Source organism: Anomalospiza imberbis, chromosome 2 (genome assembly GCF_031753505.1).
Source record: "Anomalospiza imberbis isolate Cuckoo-Finch-1a 21T00152 chromosome 2, ASM3175350v1, whole genome shotgun sequence".
Lineage (NCBI taxonomy): Eukaryota > Metazoa > Chordata > Aves > Passeriformes > Viduidae > Anomalospiza > Anomalospiza imberbis.
Genome location: NC_089682.1, coordinates 91804354 through 91816356, shown reverse-complemented (window position 1 = coordinate 91816356; position 12003 = coordinate 91804354). Strand labels below are relative to the sequence as shown.

General features: G+C 33.1%; 1 long non-coding RNA gene across 3 annotated transcripts; it reads left to right on the top strand.

Moving 5' to 3' along the window:
• The first annotated feature begins 3423 nt into the window (after positions 1–3423).
• LOC137466996 (uncharacterized) lies at positions 3424–11766 on the top strand. Of its 3 annotated transcripts, XR_010995364.1 has the most exons (4): positions 3424–3551; positions 4432–4619; positions 5156–5244; positions 11718–11766. It is a non-coding gene; the product is annotated as an uncharacterized lncRNA (long non-coding RNA). The 3 variants fall into 3 exon arrangements; XR_010995367.1 differs by lacking the exon at positions 5156–5244; XR_010995366.1 differs by lacking the exon at positions 11718–11766 and having other exon boundaries at positions 5156–5292.
• The last annotated feature ends 237 nt before the right edge of the window (positions 11767–12003 follow it).

Sequence of the window (12003 nt, the reverse complement as noted above, 5' to 3'; positions counted from 1 at the left end):
CCCCAAAAAAGAAAGATAAAGGTGTATATGTTACATCTACGAAGCAAATTCTTCACAATTTTTAACTGTAGTCAAGTAGGAAAATAATTTAATTTCAACTGTTAAAATGCTGAACTTGTTTTGAAATATAGAACAATTGAGAAAATATGATAAAAAAAGCCAGTCAGAAGAGCTGCTAAAACAACACAAAATATGATTAATATTTTTTAGGCTCTCATATCTATATCTCATAATGCCATTATGCTGAATTAGAAGATGATATTTCAAAAGTCTATTTAAAACATTAGATAATTAAATCTTTTCAATGCTTAGCAATTTCTAATGTTTACTTTTAAAAAAACAAACAAAAAAAAGCTACTTCAAATGCATGCATTCCAGATAATCTTCTGTTAAATAATTTTAGGCACTATTATTGCATCTGGGTCACCGTGACAGATTTTAATATTTAGAAGTAAGCACATTTCCTTCTTTTTAGCTATTTTTCCCAAATTTATTTTGGAAAGCCTAAGGCCTTTCATGGATATTTCAAGGATTTATACTATTATGATGCTATCATTTGAATCTCTTATTAAAGGTATATAAAAGTTTTAAAAACAATATATATTGAATGCTTTTTTTTCTCACCATGTGTCTCAGAACAATATTTTTCATGTTCTTGATACTCATTAGCTTTTCTCCACCAGTATTTTTTCAACTTCTGTTGATAACGCCAATCATGCAGTTTTCCATGCATCATGTGACTTTTATTTTTTTTACTAACCATTTCAAGCAGTGTGTTTGTTTTGTTTCCACTTCATTAAAAATTCTTACCAACATGATGAAAATTTATTCTGAAATAATTGGGAGTCTAGCAAAGATTTTCTAAGATGCATTTTCTTTCTTGGTATATCAAGTCAAGACACTTTTCTCATGAAAAACACAGATCTAGCAAACACAAATACTTTATTTATCTACTTTGGAGGGTTTTTTTATTGTTTCATAAAATGCTGGAATGTTTTTAATTTGGAAAAACTAATCTAATTTTTCTTCCTAATTCCACCTATTCAATTTTAGAAATAATTCTCTCATGAAAATTTTACTTGAATATTTTTTTTGTTTTATATTTAATAAAAAATGAAAGTGTTCAAAATTTAGAAAAACACATTCATTTAACTATAAAATGTCTTAATTTTAAAACATTCTATTTAGTCAAGTTTATGAAAGTTTTTGCTTCCCTATCAAACTTTGAGAAAGCTGATGGTTTTCTTTACAAGCCTATTCATTGTAGGTATAAATACCATTGCAGCTGCAAGTTACAGTGTGGACAATTGAATACAGAAAAATTGTTCATATGTTAAATAAAAACATCATTGAAGAAAACTAAATTTTCAAGCTCAAAAGACCTACTATTTTTAGTATGTATTAAGTGTTATTTATAAATAAGAAAGACTGTTTGAATGACCTCTCAGTCACAGAATCAGCCATAGAAGGAATAACACTTGGGACTCCTAGCTCCCATTGTTATTCTCCATGTTTCCCTTGTTGTCTCCCTTTTTTTTTTTTTTGTTCGTTTGCTACACTATTAAAATTAATATAAAAGTTATAGGAGAGATTCTGAGTTGAAAGGTGCTGTCTATAAATTATTGATATTAAATAATAGCATAACTGAAATTGGAATAAGCAAAGAACTGAGTCAGCAAACATCACCTAATCATTGTGAATTAAACAACTTCTGTTTGCTTTGATATTTAAAGTTAATTTAGATAATATCACTCATGTAGTACACCTACTTTTTTTGTAAGGCATTAAACTTGATAAAAAGTATGAATTTAATGAAGAAATTTTGATAAAATTTCATGTAATATAAATTAAACGGATTAGAGAACAGGCACAAGACGAATCTCAGAAGGTCATTCCAAATAGGCTATCATTATTAAAATATTTAAAACATATATTGGTGTCTTGTCATAATCAACTCTTGCCTTACTCTATGTTATTGGATATTTGTAAAGAAATAACAAATTATCAATGACAAAGTCAACAGTAAGTAAGAAGTGACATGTAGGGAAAAACCTGGATTGTATAATAGACTGGGAAGACATAACAGTAACATTTTACAGTGATGAAATATAAGTGACAAAGAATTAAGATACACTTTCTGTGTGAGATGTCTATGTAGAATCAGTGGTTCTAGTGCTTTTGCTAGTAATAAAGTATATTTTATTCCTGTAGACATAGAAGACAAAGTGTATTTGGACCATCTCCTTTGCTAACATGGTTTAGACACTGCCTTTACTGAAAAGCAAGCACTTAGTTCATTAAGTACACTGACTCACAGGGGAGAAGAATTTAAATAACCTTTTCTCTGATTATCTCGCTAAGTGGTAGTGATATACTTCAGACCTTCTCAAGACTGAATGTTTTTCCATTTGGGAGTCCAAATACCCCATCACCTTGGATGAGGTGTATGAAATTACTTCTGTGATGTTTGAGAATGGGACCACATAGGTGATTAGAGGTCTGGAGAACCTTCTTTGTGAGAAAAACCTGAAAGAGTTAGGTCTCTTCTCCCTGGAGGACCTAATCAAAGTATTCCAGTATTCAAGGGCAGCTACAAAGATGAAGATCATTTTCTCTGTTCATAAGAAGCCACATAGAGAAGACAAGGGACAGCAACTTCAAGTTGCACTGGGAGAGATTTCATTTTTATATAAGGAAGGAATTTTTTACAGTGAGAACAACCAATCTCCAGGAACCACCTCCCCAGGGGCATTGTGGTTTTCTCCTTGCTGAAGAGTTTTAGCATGAGGTTGCATGGGGGGCTAGGTAATTTCATCTAGACAATATTTCACACAAAAGGTTGAACCAGAGGAGCTCTCGAGCTCCCTTTCAACCAGGGCTGCTCTATAATTCTCTTATTCCATGAACAATGGCTGCTATACTCCCCTATAAGGTTAACAACCAAATCACAAAAATATACATGTTGAAAGGAATATCCAGAGAACACAGTCATCCCTTCTAAAATGAAGGTCTATGGTCTAATTATATTAAATTTCTCAAGAACACTTTCAATTAGCTTTTGAATATCTCCAAGAATGGACACTCTACAAACTCTTTTGAGTAACTTTTTGCAGTGTCCAACCACCCTCTATTTTATCCTTATAGTGACTTGGACTGTCCCACTTTCCAGCTTGTTTCCATCGCCTTCATTGTGCATATTGAGGGAAACTGGCTCCATCTTTGTATTGTCTAATCAGATACAGGCAAAATGACTTATTCTTCCAAAGATAAACAAACCAAATTTTCTCACCCTTTCCTCACACCGGCATACCCCTTCCAAAATCTTTGTTCTATGGAAATCCCAAAATGGGTCACAGCAGTCCAGATGTGACCTCACAATTGCCAAATAGAGTGAAAGTATCATTACCTTGGACCTGATGGCTGCAGTCCAGTATGTCATTGGCCTTCTTTGATGCAAGGCTACTCTACTGATAAATGTTCAACACACTGGCCACCAGGATCCCAGGACTTTTTATGCAAAGCTGCATTTTTCCCAATGAGTCTCATACATGGTCAGTTAAATCCAATCCTCAGTTTCTAGAGTAGTGAACAGAATTTCTGTCCTTTGCCATAGTTTTAAGAATGCTTAATGCAAACAAAATTTTGGAGAGTTTAGCAGGCATTTCTGTTGACTTTGTCCACACTAAAGTTAGTTTTTGTGGTTTTTTTTAGAAATATATTTCTGACAGGATGTGCTTAAACAGATTTGCAATGGATTAGCAAAAAATTGTCCCCTGACTCAAAACCTTAAATTCTTGCAATCAGAGAGTAGTGTTAAGTGTATCTTTCAGAAAATCAGTAACTTTTTCTATGCTACTTGGTTTAAAAGTGAAGATTTGGATTAAATATTGTTTTGCTCGTGGTTCAAATGGCTTTAGTTCAGAACATTTTAACATATTTCTTCTAATTAGGATTGTATTATTCCTTTTAAAAAATCTTTCCTTTGCCAGGAAAAAATAGAAAAAAACAGTTGACTATTGACTATGAAGGTTTTTTTTTTTTTTGCTATTCTAGTAGTAACAAAAATTAAGTGCAAGTATTTTATCTTCAACCAGACAATCAGTTAACATATTCAGCTCAAGTAACAAATTTCTGCCTGAAGAATTTACAATGGAACACAAAAGAAATGGACAATTGTGCTGGAATTAAAATGTTAGCACTCTTTTTCAAAATGTGGATTGTCCTAAGTATGAAGTCCAAACTATTAATGTTGTAGGAAGGGTCACTGACATTTGAAAAGGAGATGTGTCAAAAATACTAGTAAAGCAGCTTAAGAGAAAGAGCCATATCTGATTGTCAGAACTATTTTTAATTTTGTACAAAAAAAAAAAAAAAAAAAGAGCTGAATTCTAAGAAATGTCCTGACCTACATTCCTATCTTTTCACAAGCAGGTGGCCTTTTGCATCTTTTAGAACTATATTGCCACCCACCATAATGATTACTTCCAAAATACAAAGTACTGCATGAATAGGGATCTTTAAATGCATGTCATGATGAGAGAACTTCATAAAGAATGGGTTACCTGAAGAGATATGAACTACATCAAGCTATGCAACTGTTTGCTTTGTGAGGCATGCAGGTAATTTGAGTGTCAGTGCTTTTATATCAATAGACTCTATAAAATTGTTTTGCAAGCTGTTACTGTAAAAATCTTACACCACCTTCACAAAAAACATAAAGACACACTTCTCAAACAGAACAAAAACCATAATACCAGCTCACATTTATTAATAGTAAGTTTCTGAAACAGAGTTTATAGTTGTGTTTCCAGTCCTTTTGGGAGATTATCACAGTTAAAGAAGCAAAGAAGATGTTCTTTTCTGTTCTGCAGCTATTCAGGCATACTTTTACATACTGATCTCTGTTGTTCCTGTCTTCAGAGGATGGGTCAGGTTCCTATGGTACAGAGAGGAGTAAGATGCTAAAAAAAAGTAAAGAAAAAGTGGAATTGTACCTGAATACCTGTTGTGAAACCAAACTGAGTACATGCTGCCAGGGGTCCTCTTGATGTCAATGTTAAGGCCTGTGCAAAAGTCAAATGCAATATGAGATTCTTCAGACAGAGTGCTAGCCATTTCTTGTTGACTTATGATTCTCTTACTATGCTAATTGTAGTGTCAAAGGTGTTTCTCAGGTTGTTTTGAGGAGGGCTACTTGAGGCAGCTGCTTATGAAGACTGACATATTCTCTCATGCCAAGAGAATGTTAACATTGTGTCACCATTTATGCCAGTATAAAATTATTGTGTCAAATTTCCTGGTTTTCTGTGATGTCCATCTTGTACAGCTTGATAATTGCACCTATGTCAGGAGTACAGTCTGCAAATTTATCTAATAAGAAATTTCATTTTAAACCATCTGATCTAACAGACAATTTTGATTTATGCCAGTCATGGGGAAAATCAGGAGGCAAATTCATAGCAAAAATATAAAGGAAAAGTGAGAGATAGTGAGGAATAGTAAATCCTTCTTCTTGAACCTTCTTTTTTTGTGATAAAATGACTGCCTCAAGGGAGTAGTGTATATCATTTACCTTGACTTTAGTAACACTTTGACACAGTAACTTAGTAAAACTGAAGAAATAAGGATTGGATGGGTGGACTACAAGACGAATGAAAAACTCACAGAGCTACTCTTTGACTCAAAGGGCAGAGATCATAGTTTTGAAGTTTTAAATGGTAGTGAGCCATGAATGTCATGCCTGGGTAAGTACTGGAAGTAACACTGTTTAATCTCTTAATCAACAATTTGGAATATGAGACAAAATACATCTTCATTACATCTGTGACCAAACCAAACTAGGGTGAATGGCTAGTGTGCTGGTTATCAGGGCTGCCATTCAGACGTAACTCAAAAAGATGGGGGAATGGGTTAACAGAAATATTCTGAATTCCAGCAAAGACAAACGTGAAATCTTGCTGCTCAAGACAGAGCATCCCCTGACATCAGTGCAGATTGGTAAGAGACTTTTGCAGAAAGGAACTGAGGGCCAAATGACAATTTAAAATTTAGTGCAAACAGGTTGACAGAACTGATAAATCACCTCTCCTCAGCCATAGTGAAGTTGCATTTGTAACGCTGCCTCCAGGTTTCAGCTTCCCCATGCGATGTAGAAATTGACGAACCTGAGTCAACCTAAAAGTAAATCATTAATGCAGTGAGGGCTCCAGATCAAATTATGTACAAGGAAAGGCTGAAGAAATTTGGTTTGTTTAACTTAGAGAAGGGAAATCTCAGAAAAAAGATTAATGCAGCCTTCCCCTACCTAACAAAGTGATGACAGAGAGAATAGAAAATTACTTAATTCAGGTTTTCATAGTGGAAGCAATAGGCTGCTTCAAAAGGAATTCTTATTGCATATAGTGGGAAAAAAATGACAATGAGAGGAACAATAACACATTCAGATACATTGATCATTTTTGGAAATTTTAAAAGTTCATTTGGAAAAGTTCACAGGTACCTTGATCTAAATTGGAGTCTATTTTTGCTTTGAAAAGGATGTTGAAATGAATCAGGTCATGCCTTTTAATCTTCATCTTCCATAGTTCTGTCATTCAAACACCGCAGGACTGAATTATAAGAATAGCATGCAGAATCCAAAACAGATCTACAAAATCAGGCAATTTATGCCATAATGGAGACATTATGGGTTTGGTTGTCATTTTTGTGTTGGGTTGGGTTTTTCAAAGCCATATACTATACGACTGTTTTCTTATTGCTGCAGAACTGGTGAAATGCAGAAGGGTAAAACAATTGCACTGCCTTTAAATTTTGAACCCAAACTGGATCCACCATCAACAGAAACACTGAATTTTATCCAAGAGTTGCTTTCCTTTTTTTTTTTTTCTCCATTAACTAGTACTACTCAGACTATAATGTGTTAGTTTCAGACTATTTAGCTTCCTCTATTAATTTAGATGGGGTTCAGGTTTCCTCTGATTCACTTTTTGTTATTATCAGTTGTGTATCTTTGCTTTCTCCATGCACTTGTTGAGGAGTTTCCCTGCAAGGCCTTTCAAGTTTTCAAGTCTCTCAAAAGGTTTGTAAGGCAGATTTGATTTTTGACCTCTAGCTCAATTTCTCAAAACACTCTATCTTTCAAATATACTAGCTCTGATTTATTAGTGTAAAAGTATTTGCATAATTCCATTAAATGATAACAACTTTTTCCTTACAGGCCTTCAGATTTTTCCTGCCATGGCATGTCTTTTCCGTCAAAGTCAAACCCCAATTGTCTTTTGAACCACTGTACAACGTATTGTCAATAAGGTGCTGGTTCTTAGGACTGAATTCCTCACTGCCTCATCCTTCCTACTCAGCTCAGTGTAAAGAAATACATGCTGTTAAAGTTGAAGTTTTTGAATGCTAAATTTTAAAAAATGTGACATACAAAGAAAAAGCTAAATTTAGAAGCAAGAAAAATTATTGTGAGTACTATGCACAATCACACATGAGGTGATTTTTGAGCTTATTCTTTCCCTATCTTTGTGCTGCTTCAAAAGTAACCTGATACATCATTTTACCTATGAAGATTATCATGTCCATTATTTTAAGCAACCGCTTATTGAATCCATTGACAGAGAAAACAAAGTTCAACATTCCTTAAAGAAAAAAAAAAAGAAAAAATAAAAATAAGAGAAAAAAATGAAAATAGAAAAAAAATCAAATAAATCTGTATGTATTTTGATGTGATGTTTCCAGACAACTGCATTTTTCAATCAGCAAATACAACTCAGACCTAAAATGCATCACATCAAATTACCATCAGGTCAATAGACATTTCTGCATAACTGTATGGTAAACCCAGTAAAGATAACAAGAGTAGCTAGAATACCAATTGCTCATGAAAGCTAGGAGCCACAGAGAAATAAGCAATAAATTGATAAAGGCATTAAGGCATAAATTTATAAGGCATTAAGCTAATGACAATTTCTATTCCAGCACAGAGTATAATCTAATAGGACCCAAGTCCTATAAACTTTCCTATCACAAGAAATCATTGCTCATGTAGAGAGAAAATGATTCCTCTTCAGGTACTTGTATCTATATTTGATATTGCTGCACTTACTTGAAGACCTTAAGGAGAAAATGAGTAGTAGAAAAGCTTCTTTTTAGGGACCTTAGAGGAGAATTTTACCCCAAAATATATAAAAGTTATTTGAATGAGACAATGCATGAAAGGAAAGACTTTTCATGAGCTTTTAGCCCTGGGCAGTGAAGATCTACATTATGGTTTCTTATACTTTTATCTCTTACTGCAAAAAAGATTACTGAAAGTCTGGAAATACAAAAATTCCATACATTTTTTGGTCTTAAGAAGCTGTGCTAAATCATCAAAAGGGATATAAATAAAAGATTGTTACAAATCACCCAAGAAATATTGTGACATCTTTTGGGTTTCTTTGCCTGTTTGTTTGCTTACATGCTTTCTTTTTTTTTTTTTTGGTTTTTTTTTTTTTTTTTTTTTTTTGAGGTGGAGAGAGAGAGTTTGTAAGCTGGAAAAAAAAGAGAAATACTTTATTTTCCTGGTAGCTTAAGAGCTGTCATGAAGCACTTGCCCATAAACTACCCCCCAGCAAATGGAGATGATCTGAAAACCCAAAAAAGGCAATATGTTTCTTGTTATAGAAATTTCTTCAGGGAAAAGAAAAATATAAATTATTCAGAAAATTCCGAAGGTTTAGAACAAGTTGTTTGTGAAACACGCATGACCATGAGACAACACCTTTGAAAGCAGCAATTCTCAAACACTATTTGTGCTACAATAAATGAAAGGTCTGCACTGAATGATGGTTTACTGAACAGATAAGTGGTTGAGGCCATTTGTCAAGGTAAAAAGTGTGTAAAGCCATATTTTCTTCATAATTAAGGAGAAATCACTTTAATTGAAAGAGGAAGTATTTTGTTATACATTATTTAAATTAATTTTATTTGTGATTTTAAAGATTTAATGTCAAATATACCCCATCTGCTATAAGACTGAAGTGAACATTTTCTCTGAGACTACATAAAAAATAAAAGAGTTTGCTAAATTTAATAGTCATGTATAAAAATTTTTAAATTGTGTTTATTCAAGTAAAAAATAGGATCTTTTACGTAGATCTCCTGAATATTGTACTTATTGTCAAAGATGGCAAATCTATGATGCATTCATTAATAGGTATTCAATCTTCCTTCACATTTCATCCAAAATTAATATCTATTTAATCACAATATATATTAAAATCTTCTGGGTACATGAGAGCCAACAGAGGTTCTTGAATTGTCTGCACGAAGGCCTGTATTCTGAAAATAGTTTTGGCTCATATTTATTTTAATAATTGTATAGTTTTTATCCATTTATTATGATAGCTTGAGTTCTCATTTTCTGTAGAAGAAAATTGTGTGAAGAGTGGAGTCCTTTTCTTGGGTGCAGACTATGAGCTTAATGAATTCTATATGCCATATACTATATGCAATTTCTACACACTAAAGTAAAATGAATGGGCAGCATGCAACTGTTTAGTGGAAAACCAATGGTACAGGCATAATAAATGTTTGTTGAACAATAGCAATCAATAATATAAAGAAACTGTTTATTAAAAAAGTTAATGTTCACAACAAACACTACTAAGTTTAGGAAACCAAAAAACAGTAACTTGTCACTTCCAGACAGGGTTGTAATATGATAAATTGTCAAGCAAAAAAGCAGCTCGATCATCACTGTTGTATGCCAAGGACATAGTTTATCAATGTCACTACTATAATCACAAAGTGACTAAAGAAATTATATTCACACTTGTTCCTAAAAAGCTTTATGTGATGGCAAATAATGGAAGCTTCTCTTGAGAGTTGTCTAACAAATTATCCAGAAAGTATTCTAAAGGATGATTTTAAATCAAAGGTGCCATACTAGAATCATGCTGCTATTCTTCCTTCTTTACCTTTTTGTCTTTCATAACACTGTTCTAAGAAACAGGCTTTTGGGTTGTGTTTAGTAGATAAATCTAACTATGTATATGTTATATCCCTTCTGGTTTTCCCCAGTTGTTTTTTTTTTGTGATATATGTCTCTAAGGAAACCCTTGGTAACTAAGATAAAATAGACCAAATTAAACTTTAAAAAGTATCAAAAAAATCAGAAAAAAGTAATATTTTTTAATTTGGACTACAAATATAGCGTACTCTGTCTAATGCTTAGATAAAAAGAATGTGGAATTTTCTTTCAACATTTTTGTCATAGATTTAGATTCTGAGCATTGTCCTCTGTGACTCTGAGTAAGAGTTAAGAAATGCAGAATAATATTCACAGTCTTTTGAATGTAATAGTTTAAACATTTTCTTTCAGCTATTATTAGGTAGCTGCAGACTGAGTCACAAGTATGATATACTTACTTTAACATTTCAGTCCTATCTTTATCCCAGAACAGTGCTTGATGGCATATTGCATTAGTAGTTAAATTGCTTAAATGAAAGCTTGGTTCAAGATTCTCTAAAAATAGAAATAATTTTGAATTTTATATTTATAATATGTATTTAAACCATATTAAAAGAATAAATTCCATATATCTTACATCTTAAAATAGAGCTTAACTAGTTCATCAGACTAACTTCTCTCTCTATGCATGCAAAATTGTTATAGTGCAAAGGGATGGTGAGAATAGTCTATAGCTGAAGAGAAAGCACAATCCCAAAATTATTCTACAGCACTCAATATGATCAGTTAGACAGCTAGTACATCTCTGGGACCATAAATCAATTTTATAAACTTTTCTTACTTTAGAGTCTGTCATATTTATTCATCAATATTTGAGTTCTTGGGCATTCTAAGACATTTCAAATGGTATTAAATACCTGTTGTCAGGCCAAATCTTGCTCTGAGGTGCTGAGCTGACATGCTTCTTAACTTTCATTAGCTCTCTTGGCCCACTACTCCAGGGACTAGAGTAGGTACTCAAATACCTAGCTCCCACAGAAACACACAGATTTAGGCCTGAAGATAGATGGAGAACTGGCAAGATAATTAACAGTGCCTAAACTTGTGTTGAACATCCAACTTCAAGAAAATCTAAAATTTTACCCAGGGGATTAAGAGTGTAATTCATTTGCCCACACACTGGTGCCTTGTGGGTTTTTAGATGACAAAGAATATTTCAACTCATTTTCAACTTCATCCCAGAAAGTATGTTCTTTGTCATACCTAGGTAGTGGATATCTTTGCTATTCCAAAGCATCTTTTGTGATTCCAGACATCTAGGTATTGACTGAAACACTCCAAGCACTCATATAATGATAAGGTGTGTCATGTATTGCTCAAACAGAATACATGTTTTATGATCTAAACAAGATCACGTCTGTGTTTGGGGTATTTTTTAGGTTTTCTGTATGAGAAATAGTTCTCTATTTATCAGTTCATGTAGAATAACAGGAGAAAACAGATATAAGAAAAGAGAATAAATGAGAGAAGGAAAAGTACTGCTTACTCAAATGATCTTTCCCTTTACATTTTGTTTCCCTTATTAATACCATCATGAAATTTTAATTGTTTTGTAGCCACAGTTACTTTGTCAACTTAGTGTTTTGAGTAAACTTTATAGAAATTATTTGCCTATCAAAAATGACTGTTACATTACCTAGAGTGGGAAACTAACACTAAATAAAGCATGCTTTTTTTTTTTTCTCAATAAAATGTCCACCAGGATGGCTGTAATGCTTGGTATTTTGATGCTTGGGTCAGCATTAGAGCAGTAAGTACCATAATATTTTTTATTTTAGAAATGTCTCTACTAAAACAGCTAAGACTATGGAAAATATGCCAGTCGCAAACAATTTGATGTAGTTGTCTGTAAGAGGACATCTAGGAGTTGAGGCTCCTTAGTGTCCCTCTAATATTTCTTTTCCTATTTGGAAGGACATGTTTTTCCAATTGGTCCTTTGTCACATCACTGTTTGATTGTCTCGGCCTATAATGTTACTGTTGGTCAG